Here is a 25,892-nt window from a genome sequence, read left to right on the forward strand (position 1 = left end):
GTAACTGTCTTTTGAGCTTTCTCTGCTTTTGGACCAGGTATGAACAGTGCCCCTACTTGAGTCCGATCTTTTCTTAAGTCAGATTCAGGTATGCATGAAGTCGGACAAGTGCCGAGAGGTAGAGCTATCACATCGGGTTTTTCATATCTCCATTTTCAAGTCGGAAATCCGATGTCATTTTAGAATGCCAACCGGTGGGATGTAGTTACATTTGTAACCGTGTACGTTCTTTAAATGAGGGAAGGGGTTTTGACAATTTCGCCCCTTGGGTCTTATAAATATCCCTTCCTCGTTTTCTCTCTTCTATTTCGTTTCTTCTTCCTCTGTGAATTTTGCGCTCTTCTTTCTTCCTTAAGCTTTTTCATTTTCTTTCATCTTCTTGTATTGGAGCTTCATTCCTTTTTCCAAAGAACTCTAAAGAACGAAGAATCATCTGTTGCTCTGCCGCACCTGTATCAGCTTTTGGTTTCTTTGAAGAAAATAGAGGTTAGTTTTTTCGTTCTATGTAGTGTTTCCTTATTTATTAGAAAACCTTTGAATGTAAAATCTTTGCTTGTTGGTAGTTTCATGGAAGTTAATTTTGTTGCACTTCTTTGTTAGTTGGTTTATTTCTCGTTGTTATGATACTGTCAGTGGTCCCCTTTATGTGTTAGGATGCCCCTAAATGAGATTGTTGTGGCTTTTTTAAGAACAATGTCATTTTTATTTTCTTAAAAGATACTCCTTTTGTGGTTGTTGATTATTTTTATCTATGGAAGGGAGTTTTCCTTGCTTTCAACTTGCAGTGATAATTTTTATTTTGTAATGTAGGTATAACTCTTCTATATGTCTCGTTTAACTATCTCAAAAATGTTGTCTAAAGGTCCCTGAGGATCTGTTGAAATGGGTAGATTCTTCGGTTCTTTCCGCAGTTCCTATAGTAGATAATGTTTTTATAGACGATTTTCGTAGACACCATAGGATTTGTAGTTCTAGAGATAATGAGGTGAAATATGAGATAGTGGCCCATGACCCAGAAGACCGAGTTAGCTTTAGCCGAGTTGCCATGTCGGAACCCCATTTTCTTTTTATGTCCAACTATCTTTTCACTCGACTTGGGATAGTTTTTTCATTTTTCGACTTTGAAATTGAGGTTTTGTCCTAGTGCAAAGTGGCTCCTTCCAAACTTCACCTGAATTTTTTGGGGTTTATGAAAATCTACCAACTTGTTAGCCATGAGCTTGAATTTTCGATTTCCTTGAAGATCTTTTTCTTCTTATTTCATCTTTCAAAACCTTTCAATTCCATTTCGAATAAACAACAATGGGTTTCCTTCTGGACTACTCAAGGTCGGAAGGTATTCATAGACCGGTCCAAGCTATAAGGTCGAGTTCGATGAAGACAAAGGGACCGACCTCATGAAAGGTTGGCCCACCGCCGACCTCTTCACAAAGAGTTCGGACAACCACCACAGAGGCCCAAGAAAGGCCCAAAATAGAAGAACCACCGCCTACTAGAAGGCGGTTGACCAAAAGATAAAGATCTCCTCCATAAAAGATAAGATAAGATAACCAACTTATCTCAAAGGAAGATCACCGAGCACTACTATAAATACACTAGAGCACCCAGGTATAACTAATACTCCAATTCTACAAAAAACCTGCTTAAAGCCCGTGCTGACTTAAGCTTCGGAGTCTCTTGCAGGTACCATTCCCCCCCCCCCCCGGTAATCAAGGTCCAGCAGCATCTCAAGCTCCAAACAAGTCAGACACAGTAGCTTCAATCACACCAGAAGATCTCACCCGAGACTTCTCTGTTTCAGGTAACCGTCGGAACAGAAGGTATTCTCCATATTTGATGATTCATTTCATGACTTCAAAAACTTCTTTTTCAAAGTTCGTGCTGCTAAGGGACACCATCCGTTCTTCTTAAATGAAAATAATGAACGCTATTTTCAACTATATTGGGTAGAGGCAGCTCCTGTCGATAACTATAATATGATATATTTGGATGAGGTCGAGGAAGCCGTAGTTGAATTCTTTCGAGAAGCTTGGGGGCGGGCTCCAAACCTTGATACGAAGAAGTTCCTTCTCGAAAAGCCGAGTTATGTTCGTACTGAGTCAGGTAGTTTTTGTTAATATTTGTAAATACTTGTTTGTTGCTACGACTTGTTTCTGATCCTCCATGTTCTCATGCAAAAAAAAATGAAGAGTGGCTCGAAATCTTGCCAAAAAATTCAGGAGGTAAAGAGGAATGCCAGAGCTCGAGCTGCACAGCTACAGGAGTCAGGGAGGTTCCTTCTCCGACAAAATCAGACTTGGGTACCTCTTCTCATTCCAAGTTGGTAACGCCCCTTCCTCCTCCTCCTCCTCTTATTCCCCCTTTCTCGGAGCCGAGTTTCAAAAAGCGAAAGACTTCGGAATCGGGCGGTTTCAATATTTACGACACTGGTTTTGACGGAGTGAGGTTTTGTCAGAAACATATCCTTCCTCATAGCTTCATTGCTATGGATGATGTTTCTATCAAAAACCACCTCCAAGTCTTGAAGAGTTAGAGAAAGCTCATTTGAATGCTACTCAACATTCTTTGGAGGCCTTACAGGCCGAGGCGGCCTCTCTCTGTGAAGCAAAAAAGGAATGGAAGGAAGAGAAATCCAAACTGAAAACCAACCTCCTTAAAACTCGGGAGAAGGAAAGACAGTCCACAGCCACTTGTGCTATGGCCGAGGGGTTAATGAAAAAGGCTGAAGAAATCTACACTTGAGTTTTTGGAGAAAACTTGGATCTGAAAGAGGAGGTGAGGCAACTTAAGGATGATTATGCTGACTTGGAGGAGTCAGTTGCTGAGGGTACAGAGGAAATATTTGAGAACCTGAAGTCTCAATTTCAGGTTATTGCTCCCGATTTGGACCTTTCTCCTTTTAACCTGGATATGGTCGTGGTTGATAGGAAGATTGTCCCTCCTCTCTAAGAAGGGGACATTAACATGTCCAATATGAAGACTTCGGGGGAGCCCTTGGTAGAGTCCCCTCAACCAGAAGTCGTTCCGTCCGAGGAAGCAATGCCGAATTCTTCCCCTCAACCTAAAAAACTCCAAAAGATAATCAAGATTCTCCGCTCTGTCATCGTCTTGCAACTCACCGAGGTGGGTTATGACCTGCATCTAAAAAATAACAATAGAATATGGTATGAGAACCGGAAGTTCTCAGTACGATAACAGTGCTCAGTAATGTAAGATATAAGATTTTGGGACGCTAGAGGCAATCCTAGAACTTCATATCAATCATAAATATTCAAGCTTATAAAATAGATAAACAAATCCTTAAACAGATCAACTAACTTAGGGGATTTTTAAACTATCAGTTCATCGCTATCTCATAGCCTTCACCAGCCTAGCCTCCATGAGATCCCATCGCCACCGTCTTCCGAACCTCCTCAATCCAGCAGAAAATACAAGTAACTAATACAAGTAAAGCACAAGTAATTAGCATGTATAGAAGGTAAGGCAAGACACAATTAAGCATATTATACAATTAGGCAAACAATGCAAGTCAGCAAAGCAAACAAACATATAGAATATGCACATGATGAATGCCTATCCTATTTGGCTGTGATATCACATTGTCGGTTTAACTGCCAACCTGACACATTTTCATGGGAATGTTGCCTTTAAGTCACAAATATAAGTGGGATCCCCCTATGGATATAGTGCCGGGCACACTACCCACGGATAGGGGTGGCAAGTGGGGAAGCCCGCCCCGCCCCGCCAGAAGCCTGCCCTTAGGCGGGCTGGCGCGCCTCGTCCCGCCTAGTGAGGCGGTCCCAGAATCCCAGCCTATCCCGCCTAACGGCGGGCTGGCAGGCTGGCGGGCCAAGCCCGCCAAATATTCTCTCTTTTTTTACTTTTAACTATTAAATAATATATATAAAGGCATAAAAAAATCTCTTTTATTTTTTATTTTTAACTATTATAATTTCTAAAAGCATAAACAAATTATAATTTTTATATACACAAACATTAAAATCTTTGTAATTATAAATATCTAATAAACATAATTATAAACCAAGTTTTTATCCAAAACATAATCATAAATATTGTTTCCAAAGCAAAAAAAACATAATCCAAAACATAATTATAAATATTGTCTCTAAAACAAAATAATCATAATCCAAAACGCTCAATTTTCATCTTCATTCTCTTGTAAGTTGGGTTGGGAGAAGTTGGGTTTTGGTAAAAAAAATTATAAAAATACCCCTTACTAAAAAATACTAAGCCCGGCGGGGAAGCCTGCCCCGCCCTGCCAAAGCCCGCGGTTTAAGCGGTGCAGGTTAAGCGGGATTTTGCTATTTGGCGGCCCCAATTTTCTAACCCAGGCCGCCTTTTTTGGCGGGTTACTGATGAAAAGTCATTTTAGCCTAGTTTTACTACTCTTTTTCTTTGATTTTCATTGGCTTTTATGCACTTTCTTGAGCCACAAGTAAGCCAATTGGGTGGAATTTCATGTTTCCTTAGATTCAATCAACCATGGATGAATTGATGCATTTTCATGAGTTTTTGTGCCATAATTGCTTATATGACAAGAAGAAGAATAACTCTCATGATTATAGCATAGCTTTGATGCAATTGTTGATTGATGATAGGTGGAATAAAGCTTGGAAGAAGGTTGCAAGAATGGGCATGGAAAGAAGGGATTCACGTTTGAGCTCACGTTTGCCTCAAACGTTAACTCAAACATGAGTAGCAGCTGAAAAACACCCTGGATGTCGCCCACGTTTGCGCCAATGTTTGCCTCAAACGTTGAGGCAAACGTTGGCTGAAGATGAATCAGGGGAAGGGGCCAACGTTTGCCAGCGTTTGCCTCAAACGTGAGGTCAAACGTTGGCGCCATAAAAGCAAAGAAGAGCACCTCTGTTTGATGCATTGGATGAGCCACGTTTGTGCCAACGTTTGCCTCAAACGTTAGGCCAAACGTTGGCCAAAGGAGTAGTATGGGAGAAGCCACGTTTGAGCTCACGTTTGACCTCAAACGCTGGCTCAAACGTGGATGGCAGCAAGTTGGCCGAGCTGCATAATTGGCACACGAAGACGTTTGAGTCAACGTTTGCCTCAAACGTTGACTCAAACGTAAATCCCCAAGGCCCAAGCTACAAACGAATTTCTTCCCAACACCAAGAGCAATCAACAGAGGCTTTTGTCAACCTAATTCCATCAAGAGCAAGGGCCCAATTCAAGGTTTGAAGATCATTAGAAGAGAGTGCTGAGTGTATAAATAGTTTAGAATTTAAGTTTTACGGGGTTTTCTTTGGAGAATTTTTAGAGAGCCTTTTCCTTTGAGAGAGTTTGATTTAATTTTCAGTTTTCGTTGCTGTTAGAGTTTCTGGGAAGAAGAATTGCATTCTCTTCCTCTGGGTTTTCTTGTTTTCATTTCCTGCATACTTGCTTGAGTCTTGGGTGTTGAGAATTGAGAAAATTCTGTCTCAATCTCACCTTGAGATCTTTCTTTGCTTTGAGTTACGGCAATTGAGAAATTGATATTTGAATTCCTTTATTTCACTGCTGGATCTTTAATTCTCTTGCAATTGAATTCTGAATTTGGATCTAGGAAGGCAGTGAGATCTAGACTTGGCTATCTAGTCTCTTGAGTCCTGAGATCTATGTTTTTAAATTTTAATTTCCTTGTTTAATTGCTACACCAAGCTTATTTTCATTCCTGTTTGAGATCTGGTTCAATTGAATTCATCTTCCACTCTGTTTGTTGCATTTTATTTTCCTTGTTTAATCTCTGCAATCCCACATCCCTAACCCATTTGAGATTCAAGCAATTTAGATTTCTTGCAATTTAAGTTTCTGCAATTTACATTACTTGCCCTTTAAGATTCAGCTCTTTTAATTTTTCTGCACTTTAAATTCTTGTCAATTACCCCTCTCCCTTTACATTTCATGCAATTTAGCTTCTGTCAATCACAAATCACACTACTCAACTCTTGTTTGCTTGACTAAATCAACCACTAAGCTAAAATTGCTCAATCCTTCAATCCATGTGGGATCGACCTCACTCCCATGAGTTTTATTACTTGATGCGACCCGGTGCACTTGCCGGTGAGTTTTGTGTCGGATCGTTTTTCGCACATTAGTTATGCCGGCCAACCCGGCGGGTTTAGGCCTGTTTGCCACCCCTACCCGCGGATATAGTGCTAGGAACACTCTTGTGATCCGAAAGGATGCGAGCGGGATACTCTGCCATAGACCTCACATCTCAACGTAAGCGGGATAAACCAACCATCGTTATGCCGTTGCCGCGACCTCGACAAGCGGGATTAACCAACCGTCCTTGCCAGGCACATAGCATCTCAAAAATCTCAGTATAAAATAGTATTTCGGTGGTTTTTAGAAATCATTTTCAGTACTCAGTAAGGCCATCATTCCACTCCGAGTCCTAGACTCGTCTCAAGCATCATCAAATACATAACTCTACAATTTCATCATACCAATCATCTTTACAGTACTCCACCACTTCACTCAACTAATCCACCCTCAATACTTCAGAATCCCAAGGCTCCGTCTTCTAAACTTTATACCAAAAAATATCTAGTTAACTCACTTATGATATTTCTTTATGTTTCAAAGACATAAAACATGTTAAGACGCCTTAGATAAGCTTTACGGAAGTTCACAAGCTCGCCGAGAAGATAAAACGGTTAAAAACAAGGTTTTCATTGAAAAACGGGACAGTTTGCATACGCACAAAGGTGTGCATATGCACACAAAGTAAAATTTTCCATTCTATGTGCACGCATGGATACGTGCGAACGCCCTCAATAGAAAGCACTTCCCAGCGTGTGCTTACGCATGATGTTGTGCGTACACACAACTTGCAAAATTCACAGGGGTGTGTGTGCGCACCAGAGTGTGTGAATACTCTCAACAGTAGGCATATCCCTGTGTGTGCGTACGCAGCGGTCTGTGCGTACGCACGTTTTTAAAATTTTACAGGGTGTGCGTGTGCCCACAGGTGTGCCGACGCACAAGTAAAAATATGGCCCCTGCTCAGAGCATGCGCACAATAGTGTGCGTGCGTCACAAACATGAACTCACAATTTTTGTAACATCACAAAAATAAGATTTTTGACACCAGCTTCCAACGATCATATATTTTTCTACAAAATTCCAATTTCCACAAAATATATACCGTTTTAAAGCTCTTTGAATTATCTTTAATTATATAAATCAATTTCAAAAATTATAGCTTAAGATATGATCCGCCAAAGTTGGCCCAAAATCCATTTTTACCAAAAATCTTAAAAATCCAATTTCACCAAATCTCTCAATTCAAACCAATTGCTCTTCATCCAAACCAGTCCTAATGTATCTAAATTACATTCATATATTTTTCAATTTATTCCACAACCTACAATTCACATTTTCATCATTTTCACACCTAATCATCATTCAATTTATTAATCTCTCAAACAATATGCAACAACATCGCACATCAATTCCTCATACATAAAATCATCACTTACCACCCATCATCATCATAATAGTCATCCACCACCAACCATAGCTCAACATCAATAATTCATCATCATGCAACATTAACTAAAAAATCAACACCATTTATGCACAACAACCTCATTTCAACAATTATCAACAATTAATCCAATCCTATCCTAAATTCCACTAGTCTAAGTGTCCAGAAATATTACATATTACATAGAGAAAATCGAAACCATACCTTGGCCGATTCTCAATATGCACCAAACACTAAAATTTGACCTCAACCAAGCTTTCACAAGTTTCCAAGTTCAATCAAGCCATCATACACAATCCAAAAGCTCCAATAATTATAAATTCCAAGCTATACACAATTAATTCATTATAATTAATACCTAAGGTTTACCAAAATCATAAATCTACAAGGGTTCAATACATTTTTACCTCACCCAATAGTTTTGGAAAAGCTCTCACCTCTCTCCTCTTTCCTTTCAGTTGTGTTTGTGTTGTTTAAGTGATGAATGGGCTAAATAGGGTTCATTTAAGTAGTTATATATGTTGGGCTTAGGCCCAACTTGGGTCTGGTCATACCCGTTAGTATTTTTGGCCCGTTTGGCTCAATTTTGGGCCAAACCTTTAAAATTAGAACCTAGTATTCAAATTTAATTATTCTTAAAAGATTTTCTATAGTTTTTACTGCTCTCACACAATACCAAATAAATTTAAGTCGGTACTGCCGGCTAATTTATCGGTACACATTTTTACACAATTTTCTGTAGAAAATTACATTTTCCAACTCAGAAAAATCTACTGAGTCCAAAAATCATATTTGAATTTTCTAATTAACATTCTAAATTTTTGGATCCTATTTTGGGTAATTAATTTAATTTAATTAAGCGGTTAATTAATCGCGGCTCTTACAACTTTGGCAAGGGATACTCCATAACGACCGATGCAGTGGAAAATTCCTCCAACCGAAGGGACAAAACTTCAAGAAGGATGGACATGCTCTTAAGCATCCTCAGGGGCAAGGCAACTTTAGAGGAGCAAACTTTGATTAGTTTCGCCAGACGAGAGGAAGAGGTATATGCTTTAACTGTGGACTGCCTGGACAAATTGCCAAAGATTGCCATCGTGGAAGGAACTAGGATGCGAGTCAGAATCAGCAACGAGGCCGGATGTTTGCTTTGGATGCATGTGATGCGACGGCATCGGATCTTCCGATGAGAGGTAAGCGTATACTTTGGGTATAATATGTTGCTTGGACCTAAGGGTAGCTTAGTTCTATCTATTGGAAATTCGTCATTAGGACTGAAAGAGCTTAGAGTTTTGTTAGAGTAACTAGTGGGAAATGGAAGTTTTGGCGGGCGTAGCTGAAAAAGTCAAATTCTTAATGATAAATAATTAGAGTGACGCGACAGAAGGTGTGTAGGGACATCAACACGGTAGGATTATGATGAATAAAGTCATGTGGAGCCAATACAGAGTAGAGAAAACCGTGTGGGAGCTCAAATCTAAGGTAGAGATGAGCTACCATCATTGGTATTTGGACGACTCAAATTTTGGGAACAAAATTCCTAATTAGGATGGATGGGAGAATGTAAGAATTGAAAATAATTAACCAGTTAATTAACGTAAAATAATAATAAATTAATTTCTCAAAAATAGGTCAAAAATCTAGAAGTCTTAATTTTAAAATTTGGATGTGAAATTTGTATTAGTAGAATTTTCCAAGTTGGAAAATGTAATTTTCTACGAAAAATTACGTAAAAATGTGTACCGATAAATTAGCCAGCAGTACGGTTTAAGTCTGTCCGGTACTGCGTGAGAATAATAAAAACCTTAGAAAAACTTAAGAAAATAATTAAAGTTAAAAATCAGGTGCTAATTCTAAAGGTTTGACCCAAAGTTAGGCCAAATAGAACAAAAACGCTAATAGATTGGACTGGACCCAAGTTGTGTCCAACTCTTATAACACATTTAAATGAGCATTTCAGCTCATTTCCTTCATCCAAAGAGAGAGAACACAGTGAGTGAAGAAAGGAAGAAAGGGAACCCCATTGTTACTATTCACATTCATCTTCCCAAGCTCATAACTTGAGTTACAGGGCTACGATTGACAAGCCATTTACAGCCACGCGAAATTCTTAACGAGCTCTTCAATTCTAGATAAACAAATTTGGTAAGCTTTTGAAATCCATACTCCAATTTTCAGCCCGAACAAATTTGTAATTTTACATTTGGTTTTTTAATAGATTTTGTAATTTTGGTTGTTTAGGTGTGATCTAGTAGCGGGTTATTATTGGATTTTGTTTCAATCTACTGTGGGTAAGGTAAGATTACTCTCAACCCTTGTAAAATTGTGTATTTAGAAATGCTAAGTATTGATATTTATGAGTTAATTGTGTATAGCTTGATAATTGTGATATTGGGAGCAAGAGGAGTTGAGTTGCTGGCTTGATTGAGCTTGGTTATGATCCATTGGTGACTTTTGTGCATATTGAGAATCAGCCAAGGTATGGTTTCAATTTTCTCTATGTAATATGTAATGTTTCATGACATTTAGTCTAGTGGACCTTAGGATAGGATTGAATTGGTTGTTGATAATTGTTGGATTGATAATGTATGATGATTTTGATGGATGTAATGATTTTAATGAGATTATGATGTTATTGTTAATGAATGATGTTAAGTATTGATATTGGTATTGAATGATGTAACTTATGAGGATTGAAGATGATATATGATGAATGAGGTATATGAATGGTTGGACTGTGTAAATTTGTTAATATTGATTTTTTTATTTGGAAGTTGTAGGTCTTGTTGAATTATAGTGAAAAGAGATAGAAAGATTTAGTAAAATAGGTATGAAAATGATTGAAGCACAATGAAATGGTAATTTGTAGTTTGTGGTAGTATTTTGATGAAATTGAGCAGGTTTAGATTGATTGGGTTTTGGAAGTTTTGGAAACTAGAGAATGTTGCATGGTTTTGTAAGACATTGTTGAATTATTTTTGTTTTAAATTAAAGATGATTTCAAGAGCTTTAAAATGAAATAAAGTTTAAAGAAAACGAAGTTTTGTAGAGGATCTTATGAACATTGGAAGTTCGGTGCAAAATTTTGAAATTTTACAGCTTTAAAATTTACTTAAGTCTGCTAAGGCTTGTGTATGCGGTACACGCACGCGACGCGGGTAATGGTCTCTGTCCAGCATTTTTGTGTACGCAGCACATGAATGCGTATGTGGCATGGTCCAATTTTACTTGGATGCGTATGCGGCACATTGGCATGCGTACGTGGCACATTGGCATGCGTACGCGGATGCGTTTTCTTTGACGTGTGCATACGCACAACAGGGTTGAGCGTACGCACAAATCCTGTTTTGCTGAAAACTTATTTTCTTCACTTTTTCAAGAATTCTCTAGCTTTCTAAACTTCTTTAATTACCATTAAGATTTCTATATAGTAATTAGGCCCTAAAACTATTAGAGATGAGTTAGTAAATTAAATTGATGAGTTTCTATTATAAGTTTGGAAGACAGTGAGTTGCTAGATGGTGACAGAGTGGATGATATTTTGATATCTCTTTTGTGTATTTTGGATATTTTTGTTGTAGACTGTTTCTATGTTTTGTATTTGTTATTTTGGTTGCCTTATAGGCTAAATTTGAGAGGCATATGTTGCTGTTTAAATTTTCAAAATTTCTGTATTATTTGTATGTCACCAGTCGGCCTAAACTCCGCGGGCTATGACGAGTGTTCTTTTGCCTATCATCCTTATATTTCTCCATTGTTAACCTCTAGGAGGGACTTACACAAAACATAGGGCGGAGAATCTACATATATATATATATATATATATATATATATATATATATATATATATATATATATATATATATATATATATAACATTCCAAGTCCCAAAAGAGTTCTTTGCTTCCAAAGAGCCTCCAAAATGCTCAATGATGTGCTTCTCAACCTACATCTGAAAAAAAATAGTAGAATATGTATGGAATGAGAACCGGAGATTCTTAGTATGGTAAAGATGTCCAGATAGATAATATACAAGTTTCCAAAAAAGTTAGAGGCTTCCTAAAGCTCTGACACTCTAATTTTAACTTAAAGATTATAATAAACTATAAATTCGGTACTCTATCCAAGGGATTCTAGTTCTAATCTAACTCCTATGTCTGTTCTATGGATGATGAATCTCATCTGTCAGTTATATAACTAAACCCGACATGTGTGGTAGTTAACCTTGGAAGACCCTCTGTTCACGCATCCCCAAGCTCAAAAATATCCATGGAAAAAATTTTCAAGTCAAATATATATATATATATATATATATATATATATATATATATATATATATATATACCCATGGAGGAACCCGGAGAGTTAAAGTGTCCGATCAAATCTTGTGACAGAGAGTTAACAGAGTATCGAGTCTCAACCTGGAACAAGTGATGACAAGCCACTGCATTCACCCAGGAAACTTCGTGTCTCAGATAGTTCAAATATATAAGTCACATGAATATTTCAATCATAATTCATCAATGTCAACAACATTCTCTATCATGTCTCATTCATTACTTTTAATATCTCATCAAATCAATCATTCACTTCTCAACTCTCCTTTGATACCAAATCTAGCTTCCTCAATACACTTACTCCTATTCCGTAGCCTAAAACCTAGCTATTGGACATTAAACAAAATTTTCAACGGTTTAAAAAACTAGAAGAATGGTTAAAAACTCAAAAAATTAATTTTTACAAAATAGGATGGTCATGCGTACACATGCCACCCGCATATGCATGGGGTCAAAATTTGCCATAGTCATGTACACAAACCACCCTTGCGTATGCGAGTGTTGTAAGCAGAGGGGTTGGCCCGCATACGCGAGAACATCGCCGTGTACGCATACGTTAAAAATTTTCCATTCTTGCGTTTGCATGAGTGTAAAAATTGACAAAGTCATGTACGCATCCACCTCATGCGTACGCAAGTATGTTGAACAAAGAAAATTCTCGCGTACGCATGCATGTTTCCGCATACGTATGCCTTGTGTTTTTCCAAAAAGCTGTTAAGTCTGCAGAAATCAATTTTACAAACCTAACTTCGAACGCGCATAACTTTTTTGCTAAAAATCATTTTTAGTCCGTTCTTCACATTGTAAACTTCACGGATATATTTTTCGTTCAAGAGAAGTCTTAAATAATTTGACGATTCGAAGGCCAAGTTGTGGCCCACTGAAGTTGGTCAAAAATTAATTTTTACCTAAAAATACCAAACCTCAAATTTTCCAAAATCTTCAATTCAAATCCATTATTTTACCACCCAAAACATCACCACATGCCCCTAACCATATTCACACACTTTCCATTCATTCCACAACATACCAACATACAAATTTATCCAATCCATTCAACAATTTCCAACAATAATCACTCATCCTTGACAATTCATATAATTCAACTTATCTTACAGTTAACTAACTTAAGTTTTCATGTAACATTATATATTAACTACAAAAAACCAAAACCATGCCTTGGCTGATTCCTCCCCAATCCCGAAACACCTCAAAAGTCCTCTCCTCTACAAGCTTCAAGTCTCGAAATATCTATTCAACAAGCTCAACCACCAAAATTTCATTCCAAACCACCAATTAGACTCTAATTCAACATAAAACTCAATCTAATTCATATAATATCAATATAATTAACATGGGTTTTACTAATCTAAGAATTCACAAGGTTTAATAGTTTCCTTACCTTATCATGGATTAATTAGACAAAACCCAACAATTTTCTCAAGCTAGTTCAATTCTAAAACATCAAAACACCATCATTTTCAATGCCCATAAACCAAAATTTTGAAATTGAAAGGAGAAAGGGATGGGTGAGAAAATTCAAACTTCTTACCACTTTGTTTGGATGGGTTTGGAGAGTTCGACACGGTGGTCGCGTAGTCACAAACGGTTCGGCGATCGGAGCTCCAGATTGAAAGATTTGTGGAATTGAAATTGGAGAATATTTGGGGATAAGGTTCTTGGTGTGATTCTCTTCTCTTCAGCGTGGCTCAAGGAATGAAAGGGAAGAAAGCTGATTTTAGTATTTTATATGTTGGGCCTTGGATCTGGTTTGAGTCTGGTCCAATCAGTTCGGACCATTACTCCGGTTTTAGGCCAAAATCTTTAAAATTAGTGTTGAAATTTGTATTTTAAATATTTTTACTTCTCTAGATTATAAAAATTTGATTTTCTAATTTATTTGAATAATAATTAACTTATTAGCTAATAATTTATTAATTTATCAGAGTTTACATCTTACATAATCCAAGCTCAAGCCTAAATTCAATTTAACCATTAGCCACCCAAATTTATAATTTTGCAAAAGCTACAGTTATTATAAACTCCAAGACAAACCTCCAAACTCAACCATTTTCATAGTTTAGCTATATTCAAGTAATTCAAGCTTATGTATCAGCACTATACTTCAAATCTTAAATTGTACTATATAACCAAAATCAAGCAACATGAACAAAAATTTTAGCAAGTGTAGGACAAATTCTAGTAAACATATTGGTGCACGAAATTGTGATCATCAATGGCGCCATCAACATGGTACGCACAATTGCAATCTCAACTCTTTATCACAACTTCGCACTACTAACCAACAAGTGTACTGGGTCGTCCAAGTAATAAACCTTACGCAAGTAAGGGTCGATCCCACAGAGATTGTTGGTATGAAGCAAGCTATGGTCATCTTGTAAATCTTAGTCAGGAAAACTCAAATGGTTATGAATGATGAATAAAACATAAAGATAAAGATAGAGATACTTATGTAATTCATTGGTAGGAATTTCAGATAAGCGTATGAAGATGCTTTGTCCCTTCCGTCTCTCTGCTTTCCTACTGTCTTCATCCAATCCTTCTTACTCCTCTCCATGGCAAGCTGTATGTAGGGTTTCACCGTTGTCAGTGGCTACCTCCCATCCTCTCAGTGAAAATGTTCAACACACCCTGTCACGGCACGGCTATTCAGCTGTCGGTTCTCGATCATGTCGGAATAGAATCCAGTGATTCTTTTGCGTCTGTCACTAACGCCCCACAATCGCGAGTTTGAAGCTCGTCACAGTCATTCAATCATTGAATCCTACTCAGAATACCACAGACAAGGTTTAGACCTTCCGGATTCTCTTGAATGCCGCCATCAGTTCTAGCTTATACCACGAAGATTCCGATTAAGGGATCCAAGAGATATCCACTCAATCTAAGGTAGAACGGAGGTGGTTGTCAGGCACACATTCATAGGTGAGAATGATGATGAGTGTCACGGATCATCACATTCATCAAGTTGAAGAACAAGTGATATCTTATAACAAGAATAAGTTGAATTGAATAGAAGAACAATAGTAATTGCATTAATACTCGAGGTACAGCAGAGCTCCACACCTTAATCTATGGTGTGTAGAAACTCCACCGTTGAAAATACATAAGAACAAGGTCTAGGCATGGCCGTGAGGCCAGCCTCCCAATGATCTAAGATAGCATAAGAATAAAGATAGCTACCAAGATGAAAATACAATAGCAAAAGGTCTTATTTATAAAGAACTAGTAGCCTAAGGTTTACAAAGATGAGTAAATGACATAAAAATCCACTTCCGGGCCCACTTGGTGTGTGCTTGGGCTGAGCATTGAAGCATTTTCGTGTAGAGACTTCTCTTGGAGTTAAACGCCAGCTTTTGTGCCAGTTTGGGCGTTTAACTCCCATTCTTGTGCCAGTTCTGGCGTTTAACGCTGGGTAGTTTTGAGCTGATTTGGAACGCCGGTTTGGGCCATCAAATCTTGGGCAAAGTATGGACTATTATACATTGCTGGAAAGCCCAGGATGTCTACTTTCCAACGCCGTTGAGAGCGCGCCAATTGGACTTCTGTAGCTCCAGAGAATTCACTTCGAGTGCAGGGAGGTTAGAATCCAACAGCATCTGCAGTCCTTTTTAGTCTCTGAATCAGATTTTTGCTCAGGTCCCTCAATTTCAGCCAGAAAATACCTAAAATCACAGAAAAACACACAAACTCATAGTAAAGTCCAGAAAAGTGAATTTTAACTAAAAACTAATAAAAATATACTAAAAACTAACTAAAACATACTAAAAACATACTGAAAACAATGCCAAAAAGCGTATAAATTATCCGCTCATCACATATCAATAGTTATAGAATATTTGACCATATATAATCACACATATCCATATATAATAAACCTATAACCACATGCATTCATCTATAACAAAAGTTTATTACCGTCCTACCCATTTCGAAGCCAAATGTAGCTAAAATTGGGAGTGATGAGTTAATAATCAAATTCATCCCTGAAAGATGCTTCAATCTTTATTTTTATCCCCAAATAATTAAATTTATAAAAGTAGTCCCCGATAGATAACAGACTTGGTCGTGTTAGTCTTTTCGTCATCTTAGTAGCTGACGTGATTAACGCTTGCTGACGTAGATCTTTAACTAACAGTGTGGCATAGTCCTAACAGTATACTTCTAATAGTAACCTATTGATGTAGACAAGATAAATACGTTAAAGTAATTCAAATCAGTCCCTCAATGCAAGAACTTTAATCATAATCTCAGCCATAAATAAGTCTTCCTCCTAAATAGGTCATCATCATAATGGGGTTATGAAATGGAGGTCTTAGTGGTGGCTTGCCTTCTCAATCACATGGTAGCCATGGTTCCAGTTATTCAATGCAAAAGAGGAAGAATAAGGCCCAAACCTATTTTTGTGGGCTCAAGACTTTAATTAAGAAATTTGGGTCAATAAAGAACTCAAATAGATTGTTCTATATTTGTGCAAGATATTGGGTAAGTTATTTTTATAAAAAAATTTATGATTATCCATCGTGTTCTCTACTTTTATGGGGTCTTCATTTTATTTTTTCAAAAGTTGCAGAAGAGAAATCACTGCAATTACTTTAGGTGGGTTGATTATAATGAGTGTGAAGTTAGAAAATTATTAATTTTCTGATCTATTTATGGGCAATACATATATCAATTATAACCATAAATAAAATTATTTCACACTAAATCATTTATATAACAGTGATCTCATTTATTATCATAAATACTGAATTGAATAAGTCATTATTACTTTTGATTTGGAATTAAATAAGAATACAACCAGAAATACTATTTTATTTGGACTTTAGGATTCAATAGGTGCCACACTCAAATATAAATAGTGACTTCAGAGATTTTGTCCCTAACACATCAAAGTTGCTTTCATAACATTTTTCCCATCAAAAGAGTTGTGATTCAGCCCTATCAGACATACATAAGGTTTTGGTTGAGGAAGATCAAATAACAAAACCCTTTTAATTTTCTTTACGAATTTAGGTATGATTTCATACTCTTAGCTCTCTTTTTTAATGATTTAACATGGATGGTCTTGGGATTAAGAAAACCATGAATTTCCAACATGAAGTAGTAGCAGAACGTGGTGCAAAGACAGATCCAGAAATTGACTAAAAGTTGAGAATGACTATGATGAATGGAGAGTGAATGTAGCACAAAAATTGAGTAGCTTGGAAGCTGAAGTTAGATTAATAAAAATGCTAATACTTTTCATGTTTATTGGATTGATTGTGACCATTGTAATTAGTGGCTTACTTTGTATCATATAAATGTCCAAGTAAACCTATAAGTGGAATTATATTATGTTGTTCTGGTTAGACTTTTGAGCAAGAATGTATTTATATATAATTATGTCTTGAATTTTCTAATAAAACTAGTTTTTTGAAATTGCTTATTTAATTCAATATGCCTTTGTTGATTATGACAAATGAGTTGCTAAATAATGCAAATTGGTAATCTTTGCAACATGTATAAATCATAACATTGTCTTCATAATGAAGAAAAATATAATATTGTCTTAGGATATACCACTTAAAATAAAGAAGGTTGAATAATAACACAAACCTGAAAAAAGAGCTATGCCAAAAAAGGGCATATAAAATCATGACCATATCAACTACAATAATGAACTATTTGAATGATGGTCGTTTCGATGGTGAGCTTGGAAATGGAGTGAGTAGTGGGTGTTGTGAAGTGGATTTTGGAGATGGATCTACTTCCATTGAAGATGCCATGAAGGTTTTGCTTCAGGGTCTTGGGGAAGATATAAACAGGGAAGGTATTAGAAAAACACCGTTTCGTGTTGCCAAGGCACTTCGCGAAGGAACCAGAGGTGAACTTTCCTCCACAACTTTCTTCACTGGCATGATTTTTAACTTACTATTTGGTTTCAGTTATAGGTATCATTAGAAAACTATCAACCAAAAAAAAAAAAACAAAATCTGTTATTCCTTAAAGGGAATCTTGCAAATATTTTACAAACTGTGTCTTTTGCTACATGAAATGGATAAAATTTAAGGAAGTGACTTGGGGAGAAATACTACAGAATACTAATTAATGCCTAAGATGATCTCGTGTCTTTTATCTCAATATTTTCTTTTTCCAAAAAGAAAATCATAGTGGAGAGTGGATTCTCTCCAATACAGAAAAAACTGGATGGTGTCAACTGTGATCTCTCACTCTTCATTGTTCTCTTTTTCATATTTATTTTTGGCCCACTTATAAAATTAATGGTGAAAGATCACATTTCATTTCCTCAAGTGTTAAAAAAACTAGAGAAGATCTATTTTCACCATAGTGAGAATTTACTGTAGATTTTTGTCTGTTCATGTACTTAATCCCATTGAGGCAGTTATTGGATGCATTTGTCGTTTTGCTCCTTTTCTATGCATTTGTGTGATAGGGACATAGGGAAGACTTTTCCTATCAAAGTATACATTGTTTATGGATTTTTTAAATAAATAAAATAAATATTTTATTTACCAAAATAAATTATTTGTAGTGTTTTGACCAAAATGCATCATATTTCTTATCTTGTTTACACGGTAAACAAGATAAGGCGACATAGAAATAAAGTGTATATATCATTTACAGTGGATGAGATACGTATAATTTTATTTTGTTTATACTATAAACAAGATACGTGAATAATTATGACGTTTACACTATAAACGGTATACGTAAAGACAAATTTTTAATAGCTATAAAAGGATGTGCAACCTTTTGTATTCTCCACAAATATTTCACTATTTCTTCTCTACCTATTTTTTTCGAAAATAAGTCAAAATGTCTAGTAGTAGCGAATATTTTGATTGTAAGTGTGTATCCGAATTGTCGTATGAAAAATAGTAATAATAGAGTGATATTTGAGTGTGAGAATCTCATTATGTTGCGTACCCAGCAGTAAGTTCTTTGTCCGAGTTGAAGAGTCTGATATTGAGTAGCGTCGGTAGAAGCGGGATAAAATAGATCAGAAGGGTATGCCGGTAGGGTATAGGCTGCTAGTATAGATGGAAAATGGAATTTTTCGATTTCGTTTATTTTGACTCCATGGCGACGAGCACATGCGCCTAATGTTGGTCATCCATGGGAGAATCATGGCGAAACAAGTGATGAAGCTTTCTGCGGAAGTTGATGACGTCGGTGGTGGTAGATCTGGCTTGTTAAACTTCGTCCAAGATGACTTACTTCTCGCACCAAAATCGCTTCACGTTGCTAGTTCAGTGGAAGACATGGACGTTGACGGTGCGGACTACGTTGAGGAGTATGTTGTGGATAGCAACAAGAGCAGTTCTTCTAAGGATTATAATGAAGAGGAGTTTGTACTAGAGACCCTCGGTTGAGGCATCATGTCGGTATCTCTTCTACCTGTCCTGCACTCAATTTTGGTCTTGTCATTCGTACCCAGTCACTACGTTATGTTAGATCTGGACGCAATGCAAGAGAAGGACGAGGAGAAGAATCCACTATGCTACTGACAGACCTATTTCCACCAGATTTCGTAAGGAGATGGATGATGGTGAACACTAAAAATAAAAGGTGTGGTCTATACAGGTAAACCAGTCATACCCGAAGAGGTTGACCAAACCAATAGACAGACGAGGCTTAATTTACGGTTGTTACTTTGTATGTCTTTGGTTTAGGGTTTATGTTTGCAAAGTTCATGTGTTTATGTGGTATAAGTCTTAGACTCTCAGATACGAGACAATGGTATTCGGTGGTGGGAGTGATTCACTCTTTTAGGATAAAGTAGGCCCAACCCTGGTAAATAATAAAAAAACTGAATCAAGAATGCATAAACCTATAAAACTATAAGAATTTTAACGTAAAATATTTTATTGACAAACATTAAATAACGAATTAATTGTAAGCTATTTTAACAAATAACTACAAACTTTTAAATCATAAATTTATTTAAATAAAAAAGTTTATTTAAATAATAAAAATATTTAGTAAAATAATTAAGTTAGACTAAGTGAAACATTTATTTAAATAACCAACAAGTATACCATCAACTTAATAACTTAGTTTAAATAAAAAAAATTTAAAAAATTATTTACTTAAATATTTAGTAAATAGAAACATAAAATATTTTGCTACTTAATTAAGTTTATTAAAAATTGTTAATAATCTAAATTAATAACTAAATTAATAAACATATGCTTAATAATAATTTAGATTAAAAAAACTAAACAAACATTTAATTAACAAATTTATTTTAAAGCATACCTAACATCATACCCTAGCATTTAAACCATTCTTAAGCCATATATTCATTCGCCTAATATATACTGCATACTATAAAAGTACCCTAAGTATGACAACAAATCTATACTTTAACATAAACATAAAATGAAAAACAACACCAATCTCAAAATTGCCTGCCCCTACAATGTGACAAGTCGCGTTCAGTCGGTTAATATCTGCATCGTGATTATGAACGCGCGTCATATGTTTTAAGTAATTCAGAAATATGATTAGAAAAGGGTAAAAGTGGGAGAAAAAACCAAGAAATAGAAGTGAAAAGCTTTTAATCGATGCTACGGTTGAAATGCATGTACAAACGTTATATATATATATGCCTCTTCTATTTTTATCTCGTTTACACTGTAAACGAGATAAGGGTTTTACACAATACATGTACAAACGTTATATGGCCACGTTGTCTTGTGCCTGTAAACGAGATATGTATAAAATAAGAGATCCGAAGAAAACGCTACAAATTGTTTATTTTGGTAAATAAAATGTTTATTTTATTTCTTTAAAAAAAATCCATTGTTTTATTTGTCAACGGTTTTGTTCCTTCATTTTTGGCTCCTTTCCCAACTGCTTTACAATTTTCCATTTTCTGCTTAATATTCATGAATACTACTTAAAAAAAAGGTAAATAACCATAGTTTCTTGAATGCTACTTTTTTTAATCATAAGGTGATCTTATAGGTTACAAACAAAAGGTGAAGGACATTGTTCAAGATGTACTGTTCCCTGAAGCTGGTTTGGATAATAAAGTTGGTCATGCCAGGAGAGCAGGTGGACTAGTGATTGTTCGAGATCTTGACCATTTTTCCTATTGTGAATCTTGCTTGCTCCCATTCCAAGTTAAATGTCACGTCAGTTATGTCCCTTCTGGTCAAAGAGTTCTTGGTTTAAGCAAATTTTGTCGTGTTGCTGGCATATTTGTGAAATGGCTCCAAGAGCCTCAGCGTCTGGCAGATGAGATTTGTTCTGTTTTGCATCAGCAGATACAACCTGCAGGTGTTGCTGTTGTACTTTAATGTACTCATGTCCACTTTCTGAACGTAGAGTTGCACATTCTTGACCCACACCACCAAGGATGGTTAAAGACACTTGTTTCTTTGGGTTCTGAAGTTTTTGTGGACAAAAAGTCAAATGACTGGGCATATTTTCTTGGCCTTCTTAGGCTTAGAGGTACTGACATGGAAAAACTTAAGTTTAGTATATCATCTGACTCATGTTGGTGTCCTTCGCTTTCTATCAAAGTTTCCTCCGAAATTGAACCGGCCAATCCTGGAATGGTTGCTGCAGCAGCTTCAATTATTACGTCGTTGGGAGAGGATCCATTAAGGAAGGAGCTCGCAGAGACCCCCAGACGGTTTGTGGAGTGGATCCGGAACGTCCAAAGTAAACCGGATTTGAAGGTGAATAATTTTCTTTGTGGTAGGAGAGATCCTTTGAGCACTAACGGGGAAGTTGACTTAAATAGCAAGAGAGTTTACGCCGAACTCAACGTACCCTTCTAGGCACAATGTGAGCTTCATTTGCTTCCATTTCATGCTGTTGTTCACATTGGTTACTTCATCTCTGATGGATTTAATCCTATTGGAAGATCTCATTTGCAATCAATAATTCATTTTTATGGTTTTAAACTTCAAGTTCAAGAAAGGCTAACAAGGCAGATAGCAGAAGCAATTTCTCCACTGTTAGGTGGAGATGTGATAGTAGTTGCTGAGGCAAGTCACATGTGTATGATTTCCCGAGAAATTGAAAAGTTTGGAAGTAACACGTCTACCATTGCGGTCTTAGGGCGTTTTGCAACCGATGTAATTACAAGGGCTTCATTCTTGAAGACTATTCCAAGCCATGCATCCTGTAGGGCAATAATGCTTGCTTGAGTTCGCTTTAAATAATTTGCATTAGTTCCACTCAATATTTGCATATTTGAAAGTTTCAATGTCAGCAGTGCAGTAGGCAAGACATGGATGAATTCAGAAGAGATCATTTAATGAATTTTCTTAGAAAATTTTGAAACTGCTCTCATTTTGCTTCTGTGACAGATTTATATTCAGAAGTTGTCTGATTTTAGCTGTCAGATCTTGATCATTCTAAATAGTATCTTATGCTATACTTGTACCCTAAATCCCTAGAGAAGATTTGAAGAGATTCTTCCAGATTTTCATACTGGCAGACTGTGCTTCTAGAATGTTATTCGTGTTTGTACCCTGAAATTTTGATTATTTTCCTTCCAGGTTTTCATACTATTAGACTGTGCTCCTAGAAGGCTAGAATGTTATTCATGTTTGTACCTTGAAATTTTTTCTTAATGTTATATAGCTAGAATATTTTTACAAATTTTGATTATTTTCTCAAAGTTCACAAATGAACGATCTAGACTTATTTATTGTGCACGCAAATGACAGAGATTGCAAGTGTGCTAGGAGTCTAGGACATTGTGATGGTGGAATGGACATAGACATTAGGTAGATGGCATCTACTTGTGTTAACCTGATCATAATTATTCTAAAAATGGTGTCAATTAGTTGAAAGTTAGATAAGGAAGAATGAGAATTAGTAGAACCACAGTAACAGGGGCGGAGCTTCATTGGGGTAATGGGGTCATGGTTCCCAAATATTTTATAAAACAATTAGTAGTATTATTGTATATGATATTCTATGTCCAATTAGTTAGTTATTTTTGTTTTTCTAACTTAACTATATGAGCATCTAGGTTCGAATCTATCCACATCATATTGTACTTTATTTTTGAAAAAAAAATAATATTTAGATATTTACAAAATATAATAATTCAATTTTTTTATAAAAATATGGTAATAATAAATTTAAAAATAATAATAAATGGTGTCTATCACGTTCGTGGGCATGCACAGGTTAATGACCCAAATTAGGACTAGTTTGGCATAAACCAAACAATGTTCAATGGGTTTTGATCACATTAACCAGTTTAATTGCTTATTCAATTTTATAATGAACAAAACAAGTCATCAGGATAGTTTATTAGCTTCTAGTCGAATTGTTGATTTTGGAAAATAAAAGAACAAGGCACACACACTCACGAAGAATATAAAATGAAGAGGAATATATTGAATGTATTTGTGTGTTGTTATTTATGAAATAATTACATATGTATTTATACTTTTCTTTGACGTCTAAACTTAATACATCCTAATAAACAAATGGTTTAAATTAAAACTAAATATAGACAACTTATTCAAACTGTGGTTTCTATTCATTCTTAAATTCTAACCATCAAGTTTATTTTTAACATTCTCCCTTAAACTTGATAATTTTTCAACTCCAATCATAATCCTTGACTTTGGAAAAGCATCATAGTTCAGAGGTTTTGTGAAAATGTCAATAATTTGATCAAGTGATTTCACATACTCACCTCCACATGCATGTTCTCAATACATTGTCGAATGAAATGATACTTTGTTTCTATGTGCTTGCTTCTGTCATGAAACACTGGATTCTTTGCTAGGGCAATCGCTGATTTATTGTCCATCATGATCTTGGTGGATTCAGCTTGCTCAAAATGAAGTTCCTTTATTAGTATCTTCAGCCAAATTGCATGACATGCATAGATAGTGGTAGCAATATATTCAGCTTCACAAGTTGAAAGAGTAACTATAGGTTATTTTTTTGAACACCAAGAAATTACATTATTTCCTAGAAAGAAAACAAATCCAATAGTACTCTTCCTGTCGTCAATATCCCAGCATAATCACTATCACAATAGCCCATTAATTTGAATTCATCTGAAATTGAATAAAACACGCCATATTCAAGAGTGCCTCTAAGATAGCGAAGAATTCTCTTGGCTGCCTTCATATGGGTTTCTGTTGGATTCTCCATGTAACGACTAACTAACCCAACTGAAAATAAAATGTCAGGTCTGGTACAGGTCAAATACCTTAAACTCCTCACGAGACTTCTGAATAATGTTTGATCAATTTTTCTTACACCTTCTTCCTCTTTGGAAAGTTTGACTCCACACTCCATAGGTGTATTGGTAGAATTGCAGTCTAGCAGTTAAGTTTCTTCAATAGCACTCTTGCATAAGCCTCTTGTGAGATGAAAATTCCATCCTCCATTTGTTTCACTTCAATTCCTAGATAATAAGATATTAGTCCCATATCACTCATCTCAAATTCTTGAGCCATTACTTTCTTAAACATTATTTGATTGTTTCCAGTGAATATAAGATCATCCACATAGATACAAACAAATAACAAATTTCCTCTTTCCTCTTTCACATAGAGTGCATATTCATGAATGCACCTAGTGAAACCATTATTTTGAAAATACGTATCAAGAAGATCATTCCAAGCTCTTGGAGCTTGTTTCAGTCCATACAAGGCTTTTTTAAGCCTTAACACATTATCTTCACAATCCTTAACAACAAAATCTAATGGTTGTTCAATATAAACTTCTTCCAGAAGATTACCGTTCAGAAAAGTAGACTTCACATCCATTTGGTGGATTTTCCAGTTATTCTGTGATGCAAGTGACAACAATAGCCTTATTGTTTCCAAGCGAGCAACTAGAGCAAACACCTCATCATAATCTACTCCTTGCTTCTACTTATACCCTTTTGCAACGAGTCTTGCCTTATACCATTCTACATCACTTTTAGAATTTCTCTTAACTTTGTAAACCCATTTGACTCCAATAGCCTGATGACTACTTGGAAGTGATGCAAGTTTCCAAGTGTTGTTCTTCTCAATTGCTTGAATTTCTTCCTCCATAGCTTGTATCCATTTCTCATCTTTGACAGGTTCTTTAAAACTTAAAGGCTCATCATTAGAGAGTAAACACAGTAAATTTCCATCCTCTAGCATTTCTGTTTGCTTATAAAAATCAGGGAGACTTCGATATCTGTGAGGGTATTTGCTTGAACTAGAGGATGGAGATGACGATGATGAAGCTAGTGGGGTTAATGTTGGTGTTGAAGGATCGATTTTGCGTTGCACTTCTTGCATCGGGGCTTCTTTTTCCTAAAAGTAAGGCAGAAAATCATAAGTGGCTTCATTTTGTGTACTCCAGTCCCACTTTGTATTTTCTTCAAACTCAACATCTTTGCTTACAATTACTTTATTATTGATGGGATTGTAGAATTTGTAGCCTTTAGTATTCTCCTGATAACTGGTGCGGTATTTTACAACCCACAAACTAACCGGCAAGTGCACTGGGTCGTCCCAAGTAATACCTTACGTGAGTAAGGGTCGATCCCACGAGGATAGATGGATCAAGCAATAATAGCATTTGATAGGATTAGTTAGGCAAGCAGAAAATAGTTTTGAGATATTCAAAGAGCATTAAATAGTACTTTTAAGAATTTCAGAAAGCAAGCAGCAATGAGTTAGGAATAAAATATTTGAGAGAACAGTTAAAGTTTCAGAGTTATCTATTTTTTCGGATTAACTTTTATTACTAATTAATTTAATCATGCAAGATTTAATTTCATAGCAAACTATATGTGACTAAACCCTAATTCCTTAAACCTTCCTAGTCTCCTCTAAAATTCATTAATTACCAATTCCTTGGTCAATTAATTCCAATTAGAGGGTGATGATCAATTTCTAGTTTATATGCCAAAAGAATCCTAATTATCCACAAATAAGGGGATTATATGTCACGTATCCCGTTAAATACAAACAATTAGAAATTCAGTATAATATGTTTTCAAGTTGTTGTTCAAGTAAAGAGCTTTTCCAAGTTTTACAAGAACTCAATTA

General features: G+C 35.9%; 2 pseudogenes; one reads left to right on the forward strand and one right to left on the reverse strand.

The window, feature by feature from the left end:
* The first annotated feature begins 17,523 nt into the window (after positions 1-17,523).
* Positions 17,524-22,031, forward strand: LOC112725882 (GTP cyclohydrolase 1-like; annotated as a pseudogene).
* Positions 22,032-23,396: 1,365 nt separating this feature from the next.
* Positions 23,397-24,629, reverse strand: LOC140177021 (uncharacterized mitochondrial protein AtMg00810-like; annotated as a pseudogene).
* Between the last annotated feature and the right edge of the window lie 1,263 nt (positions 24,630-25,892).

The sequence above is a fragment of the Arachis hypogaea genome, chromosome 2 (assembly GCF_003086295.3).
Source record: "Arachis hypogaea cultivar Tifrunner chromosome 2, arahy.Tifrunner.gnm2.J5K5, whole genome shotgun sequence".
Taxonomy (NCBI): Eukaryota; Viridiplantae; Streptophyta; class Magnoliopsida; order Fabales; family Fabaceae; genus Arachis; species Arachis hypogaea.